Below are 18,675 nucleotides of genomic sequence, written 5' to 3'. Positions count from 1 at the left end.
CATGTCAAATTTTGGCCTCACATAGGGCGCCATATTACAAAAGATTACCAAAGTCTGCCCCTGCATAAACCGGGTGTTCAGCTAGAGCCTGCTGTAGACCGTGGGACTGACACTTTTCTGGTGAGGCCAAAGGTGAAAAAGTAGACAGAGTGATAAATATTAAGTTCTCCCTTTGTACTGTAAATTACTTCCTACAGACGTCTCCTCCAGGAAAGCAAGAACCATTGTAAGATGCATTCAAGGACACATTCCGGTCAGGTAGAAATACTTAAAGAAAGTTGTAAGGTAGGGCCGGTGAGGTGGGCAGCTTTGGGAGATGGGGTGTGGCTGGGGAGGCAGTATGGTGTCCTGAGGACCAGCCAGAGGAGCTTGGCCCCCAGACCTGAGGCTTCTCCACCTCTGCTGCAGGCAGGTTGGTGTGAAATGCCTGAAACATCTCAAACAACCACAAAAGTCCACAATGCTTGCCGATAGGAAGATTCAAAGGATGCCAGAATGTCAGGAAATATTAGGGCCACAATATTCAACTCCAATCCCAGTTTTATTGAATTCCACGAGCAACTGTACACTTGTTATTAGTTGAATGGTGGCTGGCAAGCTCAGCTGCTACAAATACAAGTTTCAGCCTGTGAAGGTGTTTTCCTCGATACTCACCTCATAGTGGTGTAGTGAGAATGAAGACCATCTGGTCATGCGCCAGAGATCCTACAAATGCCATTGACAAATACGTCTTTCATAATGAATTCTTTCTTGAGGTAATTCAAGTTTTGTTTCACATTCGCCCACTTCTTAGGGCCACCAAGGGCCTGCAGTTGATGGGGAAGCCTGAAACCAACATATATATTTTATAGGACAGACAGTGGGAATTTAATCTTGCTTTTACAGAGACTTTGAAACAAAGCAAATTCCTTCTTCTGCATCTGTTGGCCACATCTAAGATGTATCCAGAGTCCACAGTGACTATCTCAGTTCCTTTCATCTGGAAGATAAACCTAGAGGAAGAGACAATGGAGGATTTCTGAGTCAGAGTTTCTTGTGCCCTTGTCATATATTTTGCATAAGATATTTCAGGTTACCATATATTTCAGGGATTTGTGGTTATGTAGTGTGCAGTGAGACAGAATTGTTATTGTTATGCAACAGGCTTACAAAGAAATGCAAACGTAAGAGTCCAGAGAGAAGCAACTGGAAGGTTATTTTAGTGACATTTATTTTATTCATCACAATGTGACAAACGATGTCACCAAATGGAGGTTTTCAGGTCACTAAGCTTATGGGCTTTTATTCTAAATGCACTTGCTGTGGCAATCATTGCCGCAACACACTCAATTTGTGCTGTTTATTATTTACTAGCTAAAGGCATCTTGTGTGCCTTTTGGCTGGGCAGGAGAAGGGATGGGGGCCTTGGGCGATCACACCTTGTATATCACTGAAGTTCAAGGAAAGTTTAAGCTTGAACTGTTTTATTGGTTTTGTACTTTTTATGATTTTGGTATGTGTTGTGGTGATACATATTTATTTATGTGAATAGCTAACTGTAGATGTCCCTTGACAGGAGGCTCTTGTAGAATGGAACAATTATCTCATGAAATTCATTTCTCTGGAGAGGACAATTGAATTGAAATGACATTAAAGTAGGCTGAGAATTCTGAATTAGTACACAGTGTTCATTCTTTGCAGACATCTTTCCTTTTATTACACATCCATTCAGGCTCTTCTATTTTTCTGTGCACAAAAAAAGGATGGGCGCTTTCGACTTTCGACTTTTATTTTCCCAAGCAGATTTAAAGTGATGGCCCTCCATATGTGAAATTCAAATGTGGTTGAAGCATGACAGTTTAGGAAGCATGGAATCAGTTTTATGTTGCCAATTCAAAGTCTGTTCCAAAGCATTATGCCCCCTCTCAGGAAAGTACAGTGCAACAAACATACTGCAAATTGCTTTCTTTTGCAAATGAGGACCTACTGAATTCAGGGAGTTTCTCAATGGATCATTGTTAACAGTTGAAATAAGGAGGCTCAAGAAGGCAATGTCGAATAGTCCAAAATATAAATGTAAGTATGCCCATTATGGTAAATGTTATATTATCCACTCTGAGGCTCACACATCACCACTTCCTCTGACTCCAGTGTGCTCTCACCACGGGCATTGAAGCAGTGTACACATGCTGATAGCCACAGTCTATATCTATCTTGTAATTTCTTGAGGAAAAACTCCTGTTGGATGTGTTTTCCCTTAAATCAGCATTCATCCAAAGTATAAGCCACGTTCACTTCACAGTTAAAGTTAGGTGTGTATGTTTGAGACAGCCATTGTGCATGGGCAGATAACAACTTCATGGATAGGAGTTCGGGGAGCTTGCAAGCACTGTTCTGCCCCATCTCTCTTGTGTACAGTAATCTGCAAATGTGATTTGAAAAAGCCTCTCCTCCTCCAGGAGGGGAGGGATTGTGAGCAGGAGATGATTACCGCGTCATGCAGGGGGCATTCGCCCCCTGCTTCAACTCCAGGGCTGGCACACCACGCCCCTCCCTGGTTGGGCATCCAGTAGGGATGCTCGGCGGGAGCGTGGCTTGCCACTCAAATGTGGCCGCGCCAGCCATCCCCACCATTGCACACACATTTTCTTCGAGTCACCCACCCTCCACTCCCTTTTAGAGTTAGCTTCCTGAGACTTTGCTATGGACCTCTGGTTGGTCGCCCTGTTTAACCAAGGGGCCTGGTAGGAGTTTTTTCCAATTGGCTAAATTGGCCTGGCCTCTTAGTTTTTTTCGCCTACCTCGTAGCAACCGTCACAACTTTCGTGGTATTTGGCGGTTAGGCATTGAAATATGTTGTTGGTGTTTCAGGGGGCTAGGTGTGGCCATCGCCTACCCCGACAATTTTGGGTATTCTGCTAAAGGAATCCGGCGGTCGTGGATCCTGTCCGATGCCCGTGTGGCGGGGGGCCATGGCACAACCCTCGGTGACATCAGGAAGAGAGCCTATAGTTGTATTAGCATCAACAGGCTCCCCCTGCTGGTGGTTAACCCCTCCTCAGACTCACCCCTCTACGAGTGGGTGGAGTCTAAAGTTCCGTGGTCCAATGCCTAAGCCAATACCTTCTCACATGCTGTAATCAATAAAGTTGTGGCCTTTTCCTTACCCATTAACCTTACATACTGTGTCCTCGTGTCTTTATTCCCCAAGCAGGGATCGGGTCCTCGAATCACAAGCAGAGGAAAAGGGGACAAATACATACTTGGAGCCCATTTCTTAGGGATGGGTGGTATAGTTTGAGAAATTTACAAAATCGTATTGGGGAATTAGGGGTCTCAACCCTGTGTTAGATGGTAGCCTTCCTGGATTCCTACTGTCTATGTTGCTTCAGTAGCATCTGAACATCATTCAAATAATTGTCTCTGATTTAATTATATTGAAGCCAAAGAGACCATTTGGAATATGTGGTCTGAAGATTCAGTTTTAAGAGATCAACACTTTTATTGAGATAACATTTGATGATTACCAATATTCCCTGGACTAAAATATTCAAAGCATTTAGACTGCTGAGGGGTTTCAGCAATATAATTGTGCCAAGGACTACAGTCAAGGTAATAATTATTGTTGTGTGAAAATAATCTAGACTAGAAAAGTTTAAAAATATGAGAAATCTGTAAAGCTGTGGGCTCAAGAAACACAGTATTCAGTTCCAGTAGACAGTTGTTTTTGTCTGATAAAATAATAAAGGAGAAAAGTCTGGAAACGGCTATTGACAGCAGAAGCATAAAACACACAGAGATCCCCCCCCCCCCCGAAATATACCAAACCATAGAAATGGAACTGAAAGTTGTATCTAATTCTAATGACCAGTAGATATTACTGAACTCAAGGCAATCATTTTCATTAACTGCGGTGAGTCTACTAGTACTAGGATGCAACCCTGAATTTTAAATCACCTTGTTAAATTTGAAGTGAGATAGTATTTGAATTTGAGTGAAAGGTGTGCCTTACAGAATATCACTTTGTATCAAAGTGGCCTACAACTCCAAAAGCTGCCAGAGGGAACTGAAGATGAGTTGGTGAAGGCCAAGAAGCAGCAGCATTTTGGTTAAAAAGACTGTTCTATGTGGCCTTAAGTCACATCATGGTTAGTGATTAGGAAGATGTAAATGAAGCTCGGGGACATCAACAGGAGAGGCACATTGTTCCTCTGCAATATTAAGAGCAGGGTTAGGGAACTTTTCTCTTTACTTCTCATAGGCCAAATTTGACAGGTGGGTGGGCTCTGTGTAAGGAGCAAAGAGATTTCAAATAGCCCTGCAAATGAAGTTAGTCTTGGTGGAGCTTTGCATCGGAACAGCTCCTTCCAGCTCTGTATCTCTACAGACTTTTTTTTATGGACAAAGGTCCGTATAGCTAAAGCTATGGTTTTCCCAGTAGTGATGTATGGAAGTGAGAGCTGGACAATAAAGAAGGCTGATCACTGAACAATTGATGCTTTTGAATTATGGTGCTGGAGGAGACTCTTGAGAGTCCCATGGACTGCAAGAAGATCAAACCTATCCATTCTGAAGGAAATCAGCCCTGAGTGCTCACTGGAAGTACAGATCCTGAAGCTAAGGCTCCAATACTTTGGCCACCTCATGAGAAGAGAAGACTCCCTGGAAAAGACCCTGATGTTGGGAAAGATGAAGGGCACAAGGAGAAGGGGATGACAGAGGACGAGATGGTTGGACAGTGTTCTTGAAGCTACGAACATGAGTTTGACCAAGCTGTGGGAAGCAGTGGAAGACAGGAATGCCTGGCATGCTCTGGTCCATGGGGTCATGAAGAGTCAGACACGACTAAACAACTAAACAACAACAACAACTGCATATTCAAGTTCTCCCTGTAAGTCAACTGCACACAGCAATAGCACAATATCAGTTGTATCCAGTGATCTGCATTATGCCTTGGGACAGATCTTTACTGCTACCCAGTGCATGCACAAGTGGAATCTAGTTGCAAAATGAGTGGGGAATGGCTTTTCCCTTTCAGAGCATCATCCTTTTTGGAGCTGTGAATTAATTTCCTTTCACATTAGATTGCCATGTCTATTGGAGGACTTCCGCGTTCCCCTATGGAATAGGGCATGCCTGCATTCTCTTTCACCATCTGGCTTTTCCTTCCTCTAGAGGTATATCTGACACGTGTGTCTGTGTTTTGCGGAATACCAAAATATATGTTTTGTAAATCCCAGCGGGGGCCTGGAATTTGGGATGATTTAAATGTTATAGACCTGACATGAAGCTTCACAAAAGCCCCTCGCTGTAATGGGGCTCCATGCTTCAGACATAATATTATAATGCTTTTTTACTTTATAGTCAAGTACAGGCTCTGAAGGTACCTCTTTTGAACTCATTAAAGGCAGAAGAAACTCTTCAGCCAAATACTAACTTCAGGGCCAGCCTACAACTAGGATTAGTTTAGAATTATAGTTTGTTCCTATGTTACATTTAACAGCCAGCATTTAGCTGGTGTTCAATTTAAAATGATACAAGGACTCCAGATTGCACTGTCTGCTGATCAAAGAAGCTCGCCTATCCACAGGTATGCCAGAAATTTATGTGCTACAAATTAATAGCATACATTTATAGGGGTGATTGTTCCATTTACATCTTGAAATGCGGAAGCAGAACTATTTGGGGGAAAAGTTCTGCTGCAGCTGCACATTTGCAGTTTGGAGAAGTTTTTATATTATTAGATCTGACATACTGTAGACATTGCAAATCTTCCTGTCTGAGGTATTACTATGTATTTATTACATTTTCAATCCAATCCTGATTCCATAGACGCTGCAACCTTTGAATCCCGTGCTGCCAGGAGACACATGAGTTCATAGTCTGAATTCCTAATACAGAACATAAGAGCCCTTCCAGATCAGACCAACAAGAGGTCCATAAGCAGGACAGAAGCACAATAGTTCTCTATCACTCACGCATGATCTCCTGAAGCTGGTATATTCAGGGACATGCAGTCTTTGATAATGGAGGCATACATACTAGTCCTCATGACTACTAACCACTGATAGCCTTATCCTCTGTGATAAGCCACCCATGTAGGTGTCCATCACTACATACTGGGGCAGTGAGTTCCATTGTTTAACTATCTGCTGAGTGAAGAACTTCTTATTTGTCTGCCCTGAATCTCCCAAATCAGTATCCAACTCCCAGTGGGGAGGAGCTATACCAATGGCCTGCCAGCCGTGGTGGGTGTGTCCAACCTAGAAGTTCGAAAGCATGCCAGTGCATTAGATAAATAGGTACCACTGTGGTGGGAAGGTAAACGGCGTTTCCGCGTGCTCTGGTTTCCATCACGGTGTTCCGTTGTGCCAGAAGTGATTTCGTCATGCTGGCCACATAACCCGGAAAGCTGTATGTGGACAAACGCCAGCTCCCTCAGCCTGAAAGTGAGATGAGTGCCGCAACCCCATTGTTACCTTTGACTGGACTTAACCGTCCAGGGGTCCTTTATCTTTTACCTTACACTTGGAATACTGCGTACAGTTCAAATCTCTGCATCTCGAAAAGAATACTGTAAAAACAATCCTTTCCAAAGTGGGAAATACCGCCCCCTTGGGGGTGGTGGAACAATCTGGGGGTGGGGCCTCAGGTGCAATGGGGGCCATTGAATAAAAATAAGGGGGCAATGGGAGCATAAAGAGAAGGAAATTTTGAAAAACTGTTCATGCATGTTTCATCTATTGTGTAATGATGCTTACTGCGACAACACGCCCCACCCATAGACCCGGCATTTGGGATTGGGGTGGCTTCTGTCAATTCCTGCTGTTCCGATTAAAACCGGACACTTAAGGGGTCTGCTTAACCCCCCTTAACCTCTCCCCCCAGCAAATCATCACACTACCTTGAAAACCGCTGTTGGAACGTAGTTTTTTTCCACCAAAGTATTTTATGGCATGGTGTGTTGCTCCCAGAGAGAGAAGGCTGCTCAAATCCCACCAGGCAATGGTGAGCCCCCGCCATGCCTTAAAGTGGTGCTTTGGATCTCAGCCATTGTTCAGCACAAAAGCACTGCAAGAAAACATGGGTAGCTCCCGGTACAGATGTGTCCTTAATCAAGCAAAGTACCAAGCAGTTAAGTACCTAATATGTATACTCAATTATTCATTTTAGTATATGCAGTGTATTAAATCAGGCCTATTTTTCATCACGGTGGTCCCCTGACAATATTTAGCAGACAGTAATGGAAACATCGTCAGAAACTAGCACATAATTGTTCCCTGACTGGGACTACTGTTCCAAAATCAGATAACTTGATTTTGATTTGGGCTGCCATTCGATGCACACTTTACTTAGAAGCAGTGATTTTTTCTGGGGGGACGCAGAGGTACGCATACCCCTAAACATTTTGTGAATCTAAGTGTGGCCTTATTGAGGGAGTAGGAAAATGAGAGTACCCCTAAACATCTTTTTCTTTTCTTTTAAAAACAGCACTGCTTAGAAGGAAGTTCCATTGAAGTCCTCATGGCGTCCTTTGAGTAAACATGCACAGAGTTGCAGTATGTTTTTTCTTAGTTCTTTTTAAGAAAGACAAACCTAAAACAAAAATGTTGTTGTTGTCATCGTTAATTAGTTGCTACTGTATTAGGGTTCAGTCCAGCTTGTTCCTTGTTAGAGCAGCTTCAGAGCTCTTTTTGTTCCCAAGAGCACAGCCTGAATCTTTTTTTGCTTTGCCTTGTCTTACCCCTTGGTTGGGCCTTGCCTTGCTGCACTACAGAGTAGAACTGTTGACACAGATGCTGTACTTTTTGCAAATCCCTGATAAGTAACACCTGGCAGGGAGAGGTTTCTGTTTGAAACCCAAGGGAACAGCGAGTGGTGCTGTGGTCCAAACCACTGAACCTCTTGGGTTTGCCGACCAGAAGGTCAGTGGTTCGAATCCCTGTGACAGCGTGAGCTCCTGTTGCTCTGTCCCAGCTCTTGCCAACCTAGCAGTTTGAAAGCATGCCAGTGCAAGTAGATAAATAGGTACCACTGCAGCGGGAAGGTAAATGACATTTCCGTGCACTCTGGTTTCCATCATGGTGTTCCGTTGCACCAGAAGCGGTTTAGTCATGCTGGCCACATGACCTGGAAAGCTGTCTGTGGACAAACACAGGCTCCCTTGGTCTGAAAGCAAGATGAGCACCACAACCCCATAGTCACCTTTGACTGGACTTAACCATCCGGGGGCCCTTTACCTTTTACCTTATTCAATATAGAAAATACTGAGGTAGATAAATAAAAAAACTGAGTGGGCACAATAGCTTCATGAGATAGGGAACTCCTAATTCAAAAGCATATTTTTCAAGAAACAGTTTGTCCCTCTCCTCTTGCTTTTGGTAAAAAACACAAATAAGTGAAACAAGCAGTAAAGAGATGTGTGTGAAGGGAGAATAACACAACACTATTCATTAATAGCTTAGTTCCAGAGAAGTAGCAGTATTGGCTTGTGTAGCAAAGCCAGTGAGAAAACATACACAGTCCAGCAGTAGTCCTACTCCAAGTGTTAAATTAGTATAATAAAAAAGATAATATCACGTAAGAGTCTTGCATACTGCTCAACCATCCTGATTTAAGTGGGACATACTGAAATTACAGAAGCCATCTCAGCTTCTGATTGGATCCCAGAATGTCCCGTTTTTTGGTTCGGCACTCTGGTGTGAGTCTTCTGGCTCTGGTGGGAGCTTGGGACAAAAAAAAAGGATCTTGCTGATTTGGATTACCCAGATATTGGAGTGTATAGTCCTGCTGGATCAAGCCAGTGAATGGCCCAATTAATCAAGCATCCTTTTCTTGCAGTGGCCGACAAGGTGCCTTTGCAAGTAGGGCCTGAGTGCAAAATCTCTCTCTCCTCCACTGTAGCTGTACTAAAACACTGGATCTTGCATTCATTTGTGTTGTGCAGAGAAATGCAACATGTTTAACATTACCTATTGTGTCGTCTTACTTTTGGTTGGCCCCAATATGTAAAAACCATCCCACCTAACCACCAAAGTTTAATAGCCATCTCTCCTGGAAGAGATTGTCATGGATGCCAGTCCATTGAGTTATTCCTGTTGTAGACTCAACAGAAACAAGTGTCGGGGGAGGGTACTTAACAGTAAAACATTTCCATCCTATTGATTTTGTCCTATTGCTGTTTAACTCTCCTGTTGAATCTCTGTGGGATTTAAAAGGGCTTCAGTTTGGCTACATCATGCTCTTCGCCATTAATTAGTGTACGGCTTTAATTGTCTTAAAAATTCTCAGTTTTAATGCGAACAAAGAGCAGCAGGGTTTTTTTCCCCACTGTTAAAAAACTGCATTCCTTTATTTTGGCGAGGGCTGAAGAGTGTAGATACATTTAATTCAACTGAATTAGTATGATGGATTTTGTATTTCTTTGCCAATATTTCTTGTCTTTATCAGTGGTGGCTCACATCCCTTGCTAATCCATCATTTCGGTCTCTTGTGAATTATTTTCTCTGCATTATCTGAGCCCTAACCATATGAAGCAAACCAATGAAATTATTATTAGGCATGAAAATATCTAAAGAGAGAAACCAGAGGGCTTTGCCAGCCTTTGTGCAATTCAGTATAAGATGTTATTTTATTAGAAGTCTCCCTGAAACCAAAGAACCAGACATTTGCCTGCAGTAAATTTACTCAGGGTCAGTTTATACTATCAGCAGAATCAAGTAATAAAGAAAGCACTCTGCAGACAGAGCAGTTTGTGAAGTGAACACACTGTCCACTACAGAATAGGATGGAGTGCCCAGAGGCTGGGGATGCAGGGAAGAGGGAAGATCAGCTTGCTGTTTCCTTGCTACATTGAGAGGCTACAGTAGTGGTTGGGGTGCAAGTCCCAACCAGGGGCATACGAAGGGGGGGGCAGAGGGGGCGGTCTGCCCCTAGCACCACTTGACGGTGTGACAAGATGGCCCGCTGCCCCCCAGCTGTAGAGCGGCCAAGGCCACGTGCACAGTTAGTATGGGTGACGCTCGCGTGGCGTCTGTACGCGCTGCCGCTCTCACATGCTGTCCGTATGGGTGTCCGTACGGCTGCCTCTCATACAGTGTCCGTACGGGCTGCTTCTTGTACAGCATGCACAGTTCATATGGTCTGCCGTGCGTGCGCAGTCTGTACAGGCTACCGCTTGCACGCGCCATCCATATGGGCGTCTGTACAGGCTGCCCCTCGCACGGAGACTGTATGGGCCACCGCGTGTGCACAGTCCATATGGATGTTGCATGTGCGCTGCTAGGTTGTTCGCCCTGCCCCTTGGCGTCCTGCCCCGGGTGCCGGAGAGGGTTCCTCCGCCACTGCTCCCAACGCCATGCAAGTGCAGAATTGCAGGATGAGGGCTTTTTGCAGTGCAGCTTGTTGATGTCACCAAGACAATACCCATTCGGCGCAGACCCTCCAAGTATCGCTATTTTCCAGGGACAGTCCCAAATTTACAGAAGCCGTCTGTCAGGAGTCCAGGTTCCCAGCTTGATAACACAGTAAGCGTAGGTAATTAAAAAGGAGGATTTATTGGAAAAACGAACAGATAGCTCTGGATGGCTCTAACAAAGCCTCTGGCATCATTACTCAGGATGACCCTTCTGAAGACTTCTTCAAGATATTCTTCTACAGAATATATTGAACTGTCACCCCTTGCGTCTCTTGTTTTGCTTCCTATCTAGCAGCCTTCCCATTCTCCTACTCTTCAGACTTATTGGATTAGCTCCAGCCCCTTCCTATTCTGACATACTTCTGTGTGTTTTTTCGCTCCTGTTTGAGCATCCTGTGAGCTTTGGCTGTGTTCTAGCCTGCTCTCAGCTACTGCCTTATCATCCTGCCCATCAAGGTCAGAAAGAGCCGAAGTCTGCAGCTGCCAGCTCCCCCCTGCCTAACGTCTAAGCCTCTCTGTTCCTGGCTGCTTCCTGCAGTTGGCTGCAAACCTTCACTGGGAGCTGGCTCATTCCTAACACCTGGTCTCTGATGTGATCCTGGAATGTCTCACTTTTCCTTAGGATGCCCCTATTTTCATCAGAGATATGATGGAGGGTATGGTAGGATTTCCCTATTTTATGCAGAGAAATTTTGGAGGGTGTCAGAGACAAGACGCAACTGACAGAGGATGAGAAACGCTGAGAGGCAAGGAGAAGAGATTAGGCTGGAATGCCTAATTCCAGTTCAAGCTCAGGCTCAGACTCAGGGACACCGGAAATAGCCTCTCCAAAAACGCATAGGCTTGAAAGAGTTTGTGAGAGGCGGGAAAGTGAAAGAAAGCGAAAGTGGGGGCTTTATTGCTGGAGGAGGAAGAGGTGGAGCTCAGACTTGGCAACAGCAAACTTGGGGAAAGACGCTGAGTGAGTGAGCTCCAAAATGATTTGCGTGTTTGAGCAATAAATCTCAGATAATTACCGCCAGAGTTGTCTCGCGTCTGTGGGAGAGACCCAAGCCATTACAGAGGGTATGGTAGGATGTCCCTATTTTCATCAGAGAAATATTGGAGAGTATGGTAGGACATCCCTATTTTCATCGGAGAAATGTTGGAGGGTATGGTAAAAGGTAAAGGGTAAAGGGACCCCTGACCGTTAGGTCCAGTCGCGGCAGACTCTGGGGTTGCAGTGCTCATCTCGCTTTACTGGCCGAGGGAGCTGGCGTACAGGTAGGACGTCCCTATTTTCATTAGAGAAATGCTGGAGGGGACATCTCTATTTTCATCGGAGAAATGTTGGTGGTTATGGTGGGATGTCCACCTGCATTTCCACCCAAAACACTGCAGCCTTTCTCTGCTTCTATGCAGTGTTGGCTTATATTTTCCATAGTGAATCACCTCAGTGGCTGGCACTGCCTGACCTGTACCTCTTCAGAATCTGAATGCTCCCCCAACTAAAGGGCTACCTGCACATAGCATGTGAGGGAGAAGACTAGGCTGACCCTTCTCCCTGACATTCCAGTTCCATATGAGCAAGGTAGTGTTTGGGAAAAGCATTGAGACATGTGATCCCTTGCTTTCAGTCTATTGTGGTATGTGATCCAGGAGAAATTTCATCACTTCATTCTGTTGAATGTATAAACTGGTCCTCAGTTTCACAGGGAGAAGGAAGATTGAGCTCTAAATAATCAATAACTGCATCCCTGTGAAGGCATGAAGAATAATTATACAGTTTGGGGGGGGGGAGTGTGACTTGCCATTTATGCAACAGCTGAGCTCTGTTTTCCAAGTTATGCAAACAGTTTCTGGTAAAATCTTGGGGGACTTATTATTTGGTGAGTAAATTGAGGGAACAGCTGGCTATAATTGCTAAGACGTATGGTCCAAACACAATTAAAGGTATGTTATTTTGCAGTTCCACACAACTAACACACAGCTTCTTTGGACAGTCCATTTCCTGGATGAAAGGGGATTATTCTTTATTTGCAGAGGGACACATAGTAGTTTTGCCCTGGGAAATTCTTTTCAAACTAACATTTGTGTTCCTGGTTTGCATTAGTGGCAATGGAGGTAGTGAGATAATGGAAGGGATATATGAAATAATAGCAATTATTGGTAAAACTTAAGGGATTCCTCTCAGAGGACTATGCGTCTGCCACCCAGTTAAGACATATCACTGTGGAGCCAGTCTTTGATGTCACAATGCTGTAATTCCAATAGATAATACCAAGGAATAGTTCCTTAGCAGAACCAGAAGAATTGTTGCCCACATTATGGGAGTTATAGGAGACATTGGACTGGCTCTGTATTAAAGAATCTCATTTTATGGCAAGTTGTTAAAGAGTTCCTTAAATGGAGTGTCAGCATTTTGCAGCCTAGTGCCCTTCAGCTGTTTGGGGCCACAACTCTCATTAACCCCTGACAAGGGGACATGGTGTCTGGGGTTTCTGGGCATTGTAAGTAGAAAGCATCTGGAGACCACCAGGTTGGGAAAAATTGCCTTATGCCCTCTGCGTCAGGAAAGAGCCTTAGCTCGTTTATGAGCACAATTCAAAGTGTTGGTGCTGACCTTTAAAGCCCTAAACGGCCTCAGTCCAGTATATCCGAAGGAGTGTCTCCACCCCCATCGTTCTACCCGGACACTGAGGTCCAGCGCCGAAGGCCTTCTGGTGGTTCCCTCACTGCGATAAGCCAAGTTACAGGGAACCAGGCAGAGCGCCTTCTCAGTAGTGGCGCCCTCCCTGTGGAACGCCCTCCCACCAGATGTCAAAGAGAACAACAACTACCAGACTTTTAGAAGACATCTGAAGGCAGCCTTGTTTAGGGAAGCTTTTAATGTTTGATGCATTACTGTATTTTAATATTTTGTTGGAAGCTGCTCAGAGTGACGGGGAAAGCCCAGCCAGATGGGCGGGGTATAAATAAATAAATAAATAATATTAATAATAATTACTGTAGCTTAATAACAGAGCACATGCCTTTGTATGTGAGAGGACCCAAGTCCATTTCATGGCTCTTCTGTAGTTTCCCAGTCTTTCACTAAGCCAGAGATGTGCTGTGTGATGAGCTTAGGGTCCAATTCTGATGAAAGAAGGACACAATTTCGTATGACATGATCTATCACATGGGTAGGCAAACTAAGGCTGGATCCAGCCCACTTACCTTCTCAATCCGGCCCACGGACAGTCCAGGAATACGTGTGTTTTTACATGAGTAGAATGTGTCCTTTTATTTAAAATGCATTTCTGGGTTATTTGTGGGGTATAGGAATTCATTCATTTCCCCCCCGCCCACAAAAAAAAATATAGTCCAGTCCCCCACAAGGTCTGAGGGACAGTGGACTAACCCGCTGCTGAAAAAATTTGCTGACCCATGATCTATCAGCTCAGTCACATACAGTGCCTTTGCTTTTTTTAAAAAAGGAGGGGATTACTCAATATGAGCCCAAATCATTTTGGTAACATTTCTGGGCCCTAAAGCACATCTTGGAGAACTTGCATAGTGCTGGTATCTATTTTTTTATAATTACTATTTCACATATTTCACGTCTTCCCTGCCTTTATAGTGGTACCTCGGGTTAAGTACTTAATTCGTTCCGGAGGTCCGTTCTTAACCTGAAGCACCACTTTAGCTAATGGGGCCTCCCGCTGCCGCCACGCCACCACTGCACGATTTCTGTTCTCATCCTGAAGCAAAGTTCTTAACCCGAGATACTATTTCTGGGTTAGCGGAGTCTGTAACCTGAAGCATATGTAACCTGAAGCGTCTGTAACCCGATACTGTATTTCAGTATTTTCAGTATTTGCCTTTATTATAGAGTACATAGATGCATAACAATCAAATAAGTAAAGGAATGGCAAACCTTGTTTAGATTCAGAGTAAGCTTTTCAATTATTGTTCTTACCTTTGAAGGAGAACCAACAGACATACGCTACTTGTGTCCTCATTTCAAGATCATGTTGAAGACTGAAAGATTGCATAGCTTAAAAAGACTCTGTTTTTCTCAATAGAGCACATAGGGAAAGGCTATGGAAAGAGAAAAATGATCATGGAAATGTAAAAGCGACAACCCAGAGCAGTTACAAAACAGAGTAACAGGGCAAGGAGCTCTAATGTAAAAGGAAGAGAATTTTAAAGCAGCTATTTCAGGGATGAATGGAATTTCATAGCAAGTACGCTGGTTGGTACCAAGCCACAAAATGTGCTGGAGATAACTGCTAGCATCAACAGCTTTTACAAAGATTAGGGCCAAAACAAGATGTGGTAATGGAGGTGTATAAAACAGATGACTATTTGAAAGAAAATCAAATTGCAATGGAGTGTCCTGGGCTCCTTTCATAGGAAGAGTGGGATGTAAACTGAAAAAAATATGAAGTCTTGTGTCACTACTAAATAGCAATAAATTTAATAACAATTATTATTATTATTATTATTATTATTATTATTATTATTATTTAGAAACATCTATGGAGCATAGCTCTATCAGTGGTTATAATAAGCCACAATACTGTAGCTAAAGGGAGTGTCTATGTTTATAGGCATCAAATACCAGATGCTGGAATCAAGCCTTCATGCATTGATTGTAAGCTTCCCAGAGGATCTGGCTGGCATCTGGTAGAAACAGAATGCTGGAGAAGATGGGTCTTTTATCTGATCTAACAGCCAACTTATTTATTTATGTTGATTATTAGATTTGTACCCCACCAGGGGCAGCCCATCTCATTTTGCCACTGGAGACAAAACAGGGATGTTCCCCACTTCTTCTGCTACCTCCAAAATCCCCCCCCCCAACTCTGCAAGGCATTCCCCCCCCCATGCACCAGAATGCCCCCTTCTTGCTGGCATTGCAGCAGCTGAACAAAATAACACAACACGATGGCCAATAACAATGGCACTAAACACTATTTATAGACTAATACAAATGATCAGAAATTGCAAGCAAAGTCTCTAAATCTTCTTCACTGGCTGCGGTAGAATAATTCAAAAGTTTGATATATACATAATCTGTCACCAAATATCGCCGGAATAACCGCTCCCCACATTAAAGGGGGCACCCTTTGCATGGTCGCGTGCAGCCCCCGGGACCCTATGTGGCACCATTAGCACAGGCTTGGCTTCGCCTTCCTCAGGTGGGATACCTGGAGGTCTCCGCCTACCTCAGCCAGTTGCCCAATCCCACCTGGGGAGGCGTTGCCAAGGTGATCAGGCCAGGTAGGGGGAGGGACCACCCTGCCCACACAATAGGGGGAGGGTCTCACCTGGGAATGGTCAGCTGGCTCCAGAGCTTCTCCCACCCTACCCACCCTCAGTTAAGACTTCCTTTGCAGGTTAACCTTTTCTCTACAGGTACGCAGGTGCTGCTATGTCAGGGTCGCTGTTGAAGGGCTGGAAAGGAATTCCCCTGCATTTACAGGTTTGCCTTTCCTGTAGCAAAATGTCACAACTTTGGCGGTATCAGACCTTGTGCAGAATCCTTTAGTCTATCTTCTCTAAGTGGGGTTTGGCATGTAGAGGTGACCCACGCCCCCCTTCTCTTTGCGGCGGTGATAGGTTCCTCATTAAAGGGGTTGTTTTGAGGGGAGGCTTTGGCAGCACACCTAGAGGTTGTCATTGCTCTCCCTTGCGATGGTGGCGTAACGGCGGCGGGCTCTATCTGCTTGAACATATGTTCTCCAGAGACAGCCCATCCCTCCCCACACTCTGGATAACCCTGATGTTCCCCAGATCCCCGGCGGGGGACTGGGAGGGATAAACGCCCAATGCCTGAGTCAAGGTCTACCCACATCTGAAACATAATAAAGTTGTGGCCAATTTTAATCCCATAACACGTTGTCTTGAGTCGTTATTCCACACGGGGGCCGCCCAGGGTTTGGGGGACTCCGCCTGTCCACGCAACAGAGTTTCTGGATAACCAGTCTCTTTCATTCAATGCTTCATCAGCCAATCTTGATCAATTCTTCAGCAGCAGCAATGATGGGGCAGGTGGAACCTCTTGTGCTTCCATTGCCTGAGGCAGATCCTTCACCACACCTCATCAGTGGGCCAGCTCAGCACCCTACCATTCTTCCAACGAGCTCAAAATGGCATACATGGTTCTTTCCCCCACAACCCCATTTTATGCTGTAAGGTAGGTAGGTTAAGCTGGGAGTCAGTGACTGGTCTGACTTCACCCTGTGAGCATGGTGGGGGGACTTGAACCCTGGTCTCCCAAGTCCTAGCCCAACACTCTAACCCAGCCTTTCTCAACCTGTGGGTCCCCAGATGTTGTTGAACTACAACTCCCATCACCGCTAGCTAGCAAGGCCAGAGCTCAGGGATGATGGGAGTTGTAGTCCAACAACATCTGGGGACCCCCAGGTTGAGAACCGCTGCAACCGCTACACTGCATTGGCTCTTCAATTCTTATGGGAGAATTAGATCAATTAAAAAGTCAAGAGAGTGCACCTGCAAGAAATTCTTATGACGAAAAGGGCTACACTGGGGCAACAACTCACAATTCGCAGAGGGAGGCTGAGCTACATTTGCAGGTTGTGTCCTATTTGATTGCGTCATGAATCAACAAAGTCTGGGATACGTGGAGCTACAGTCAGAGTACCCACAAACAGTGCCGGATTTATATATAAGCTAAACAAACTATAGCTTAGGGCCTTACTCTCTTGGGGGACCCCAAAAATGTAAAGGAAAAAAACAAGTGATGTACATTTCATACACACACACACACACACACACACACACACACATATATGGGACGCGGGTGGCACTGTGGGTTAAACCACAGAGTCTAGGACTTGCTGATCAGAAGGTCGGTGGTTTGAATCCCTGTGACAGGGTGAGCTCCCATTGTTCGGTCCCTGCTCCTGCCAACCTAGCAGTTCGAAAGCATGTCAAAGTGCAAGTAGATAAATAGGTACCACTCCGGCGGGAAGGTAAACGGCGTTTCCGTGCGCTGCTCTGGTTCGCCAGAAGCGGCTTAGTCATGCTGCCCACATGACCCGGAAGCTGTACGCCGGCTCCATCGGCCAATAAAGCGAGATGAACGGCGCAACCCAGAGTCGGTCACGACTGGACCTAATGGTCAGGGGTCCCTTTACCTTTACCTTTATATATATAAAACAAACCTACATACCTATTAGGTCCATAAATTACCATATAGCATATATTCAACACAAAAAACAGCGACAATTTGTTGTTGACAAAGGACAGCTGGACGTATAAAGGGCCCCATTAGCTTCAGTAGCTTAGGGCCTCGTCAAACCTAAATTCAGCCCTGCCCACAAAGAGCCATGGCCATTCCAAGTAGGATTGTTGACTTTTGCCCTTCATTTGGCAGACCACCATACTGTTCCACAAACTGCATTTGAAATCTCTCTCATTATCAAATGTCTCAGTATTACAGTATTGCAGGATTAGGACTAGCTCCTCTCTGAGATACACAAATTCAGTGTCCCACTGGGCATGCTGGATTTTTTTTTATTTTTTTTTTTATTTTCAATTTTATACATTTCAATAATTTTACAAGGATTTTAACATTTCAAAACTCCACTTCCTTCCCCCCTCTTTCTGCAGTTCCTTAAAATTATTTTTTATATTTGCATATTCCAAATTAACTTAAATTACACATTTATTCGTCTACTTTAAATATATACTCTTATAAAACTGCGGATTATTACAATAATCCTGCCAATGTTCTTATCTGTTTACAGTTTGTTTGTAAATATTCAATAAACCATTTCCATTCTTTTTTTAAAAAGTTACCTTGATTTTTTACTCTTCCGGTAAGTTTCGCCATTTCTGCATATTCCATAAGCTTTTGTATCCATTCTTCCTTTGCTGGACTTCTGCTTCTTTCCATCTTGGGGCCAGTAACATTCTGGCTGCTGTAATCACATACATAAATAAGTTTCTATACATTTTAGGTAGTTCTGTCCCTATAATTCCAAAAAGAAAAGTTTTTGTTTTTTGTTTTTTAACAAAGGTTATTTTAAACATCCTTTTCTTTTCATTACATATCATTTCCCAGTAAGCTTTAACCTTACTACAAGACCACCACATATGACGATTGGGCATGCTGGACTAAGTACATGGTTCTTTGGATCCCTTGCCTGGATACCAACCCTCTCAACCAATGCCAAGAGAGAGACTAGAAGTCTCAGCAAAGAGTTTTGTGACATAGTAAAGACTCATACATTATGTCATAAGCTTTTGTGAGCTGTCATACCTGTGTGCAGGTGAATAAAGCAGTCTCA

General features: G+C 44.2%; 1 long non-coding RNA gene across 1 annotated transcript; it reads right to left on the bottom strand.

Annotated features, from left to right (window-relative positions):
- Nucleotides 1-522: 522 nt before the first annotated feature.
- LOC308482163 lies at nucleotides 523-18,441 on the bottom strand. The gene is made up of 3 exons (XR_013989104.1): nucleotides 18,185-18,441; nucleotides 14,334-14,455; nucleotides 523-992 (listed from the first exon to the last, which is right to left on the bottom strand). It is a non-coding gene; the product is annotated as an uncharacterized lncRNA (long non-coding RNA).
- Nucleotides 18,442-18,675: the final 234 nt, after the last annotated feature.

This window comes from Podarcis pityusensis (genome assembly GCF_964106645.2).
Source record: "Podarcis pityusensis genome assembly, chromosome: 7".
Classification (NCBI taxonomy): Eukaryota; Metazoa; Chordata; class Lepidosauria; order Squamata; family Lacertidae; genus Podarcis; species Podarcis pityusensis.
The sequence above is the reverse complement of the archived record's forward strand: the minus strand, read 5'-3'. Positions and strand labels throughout refer to the sequence as shown.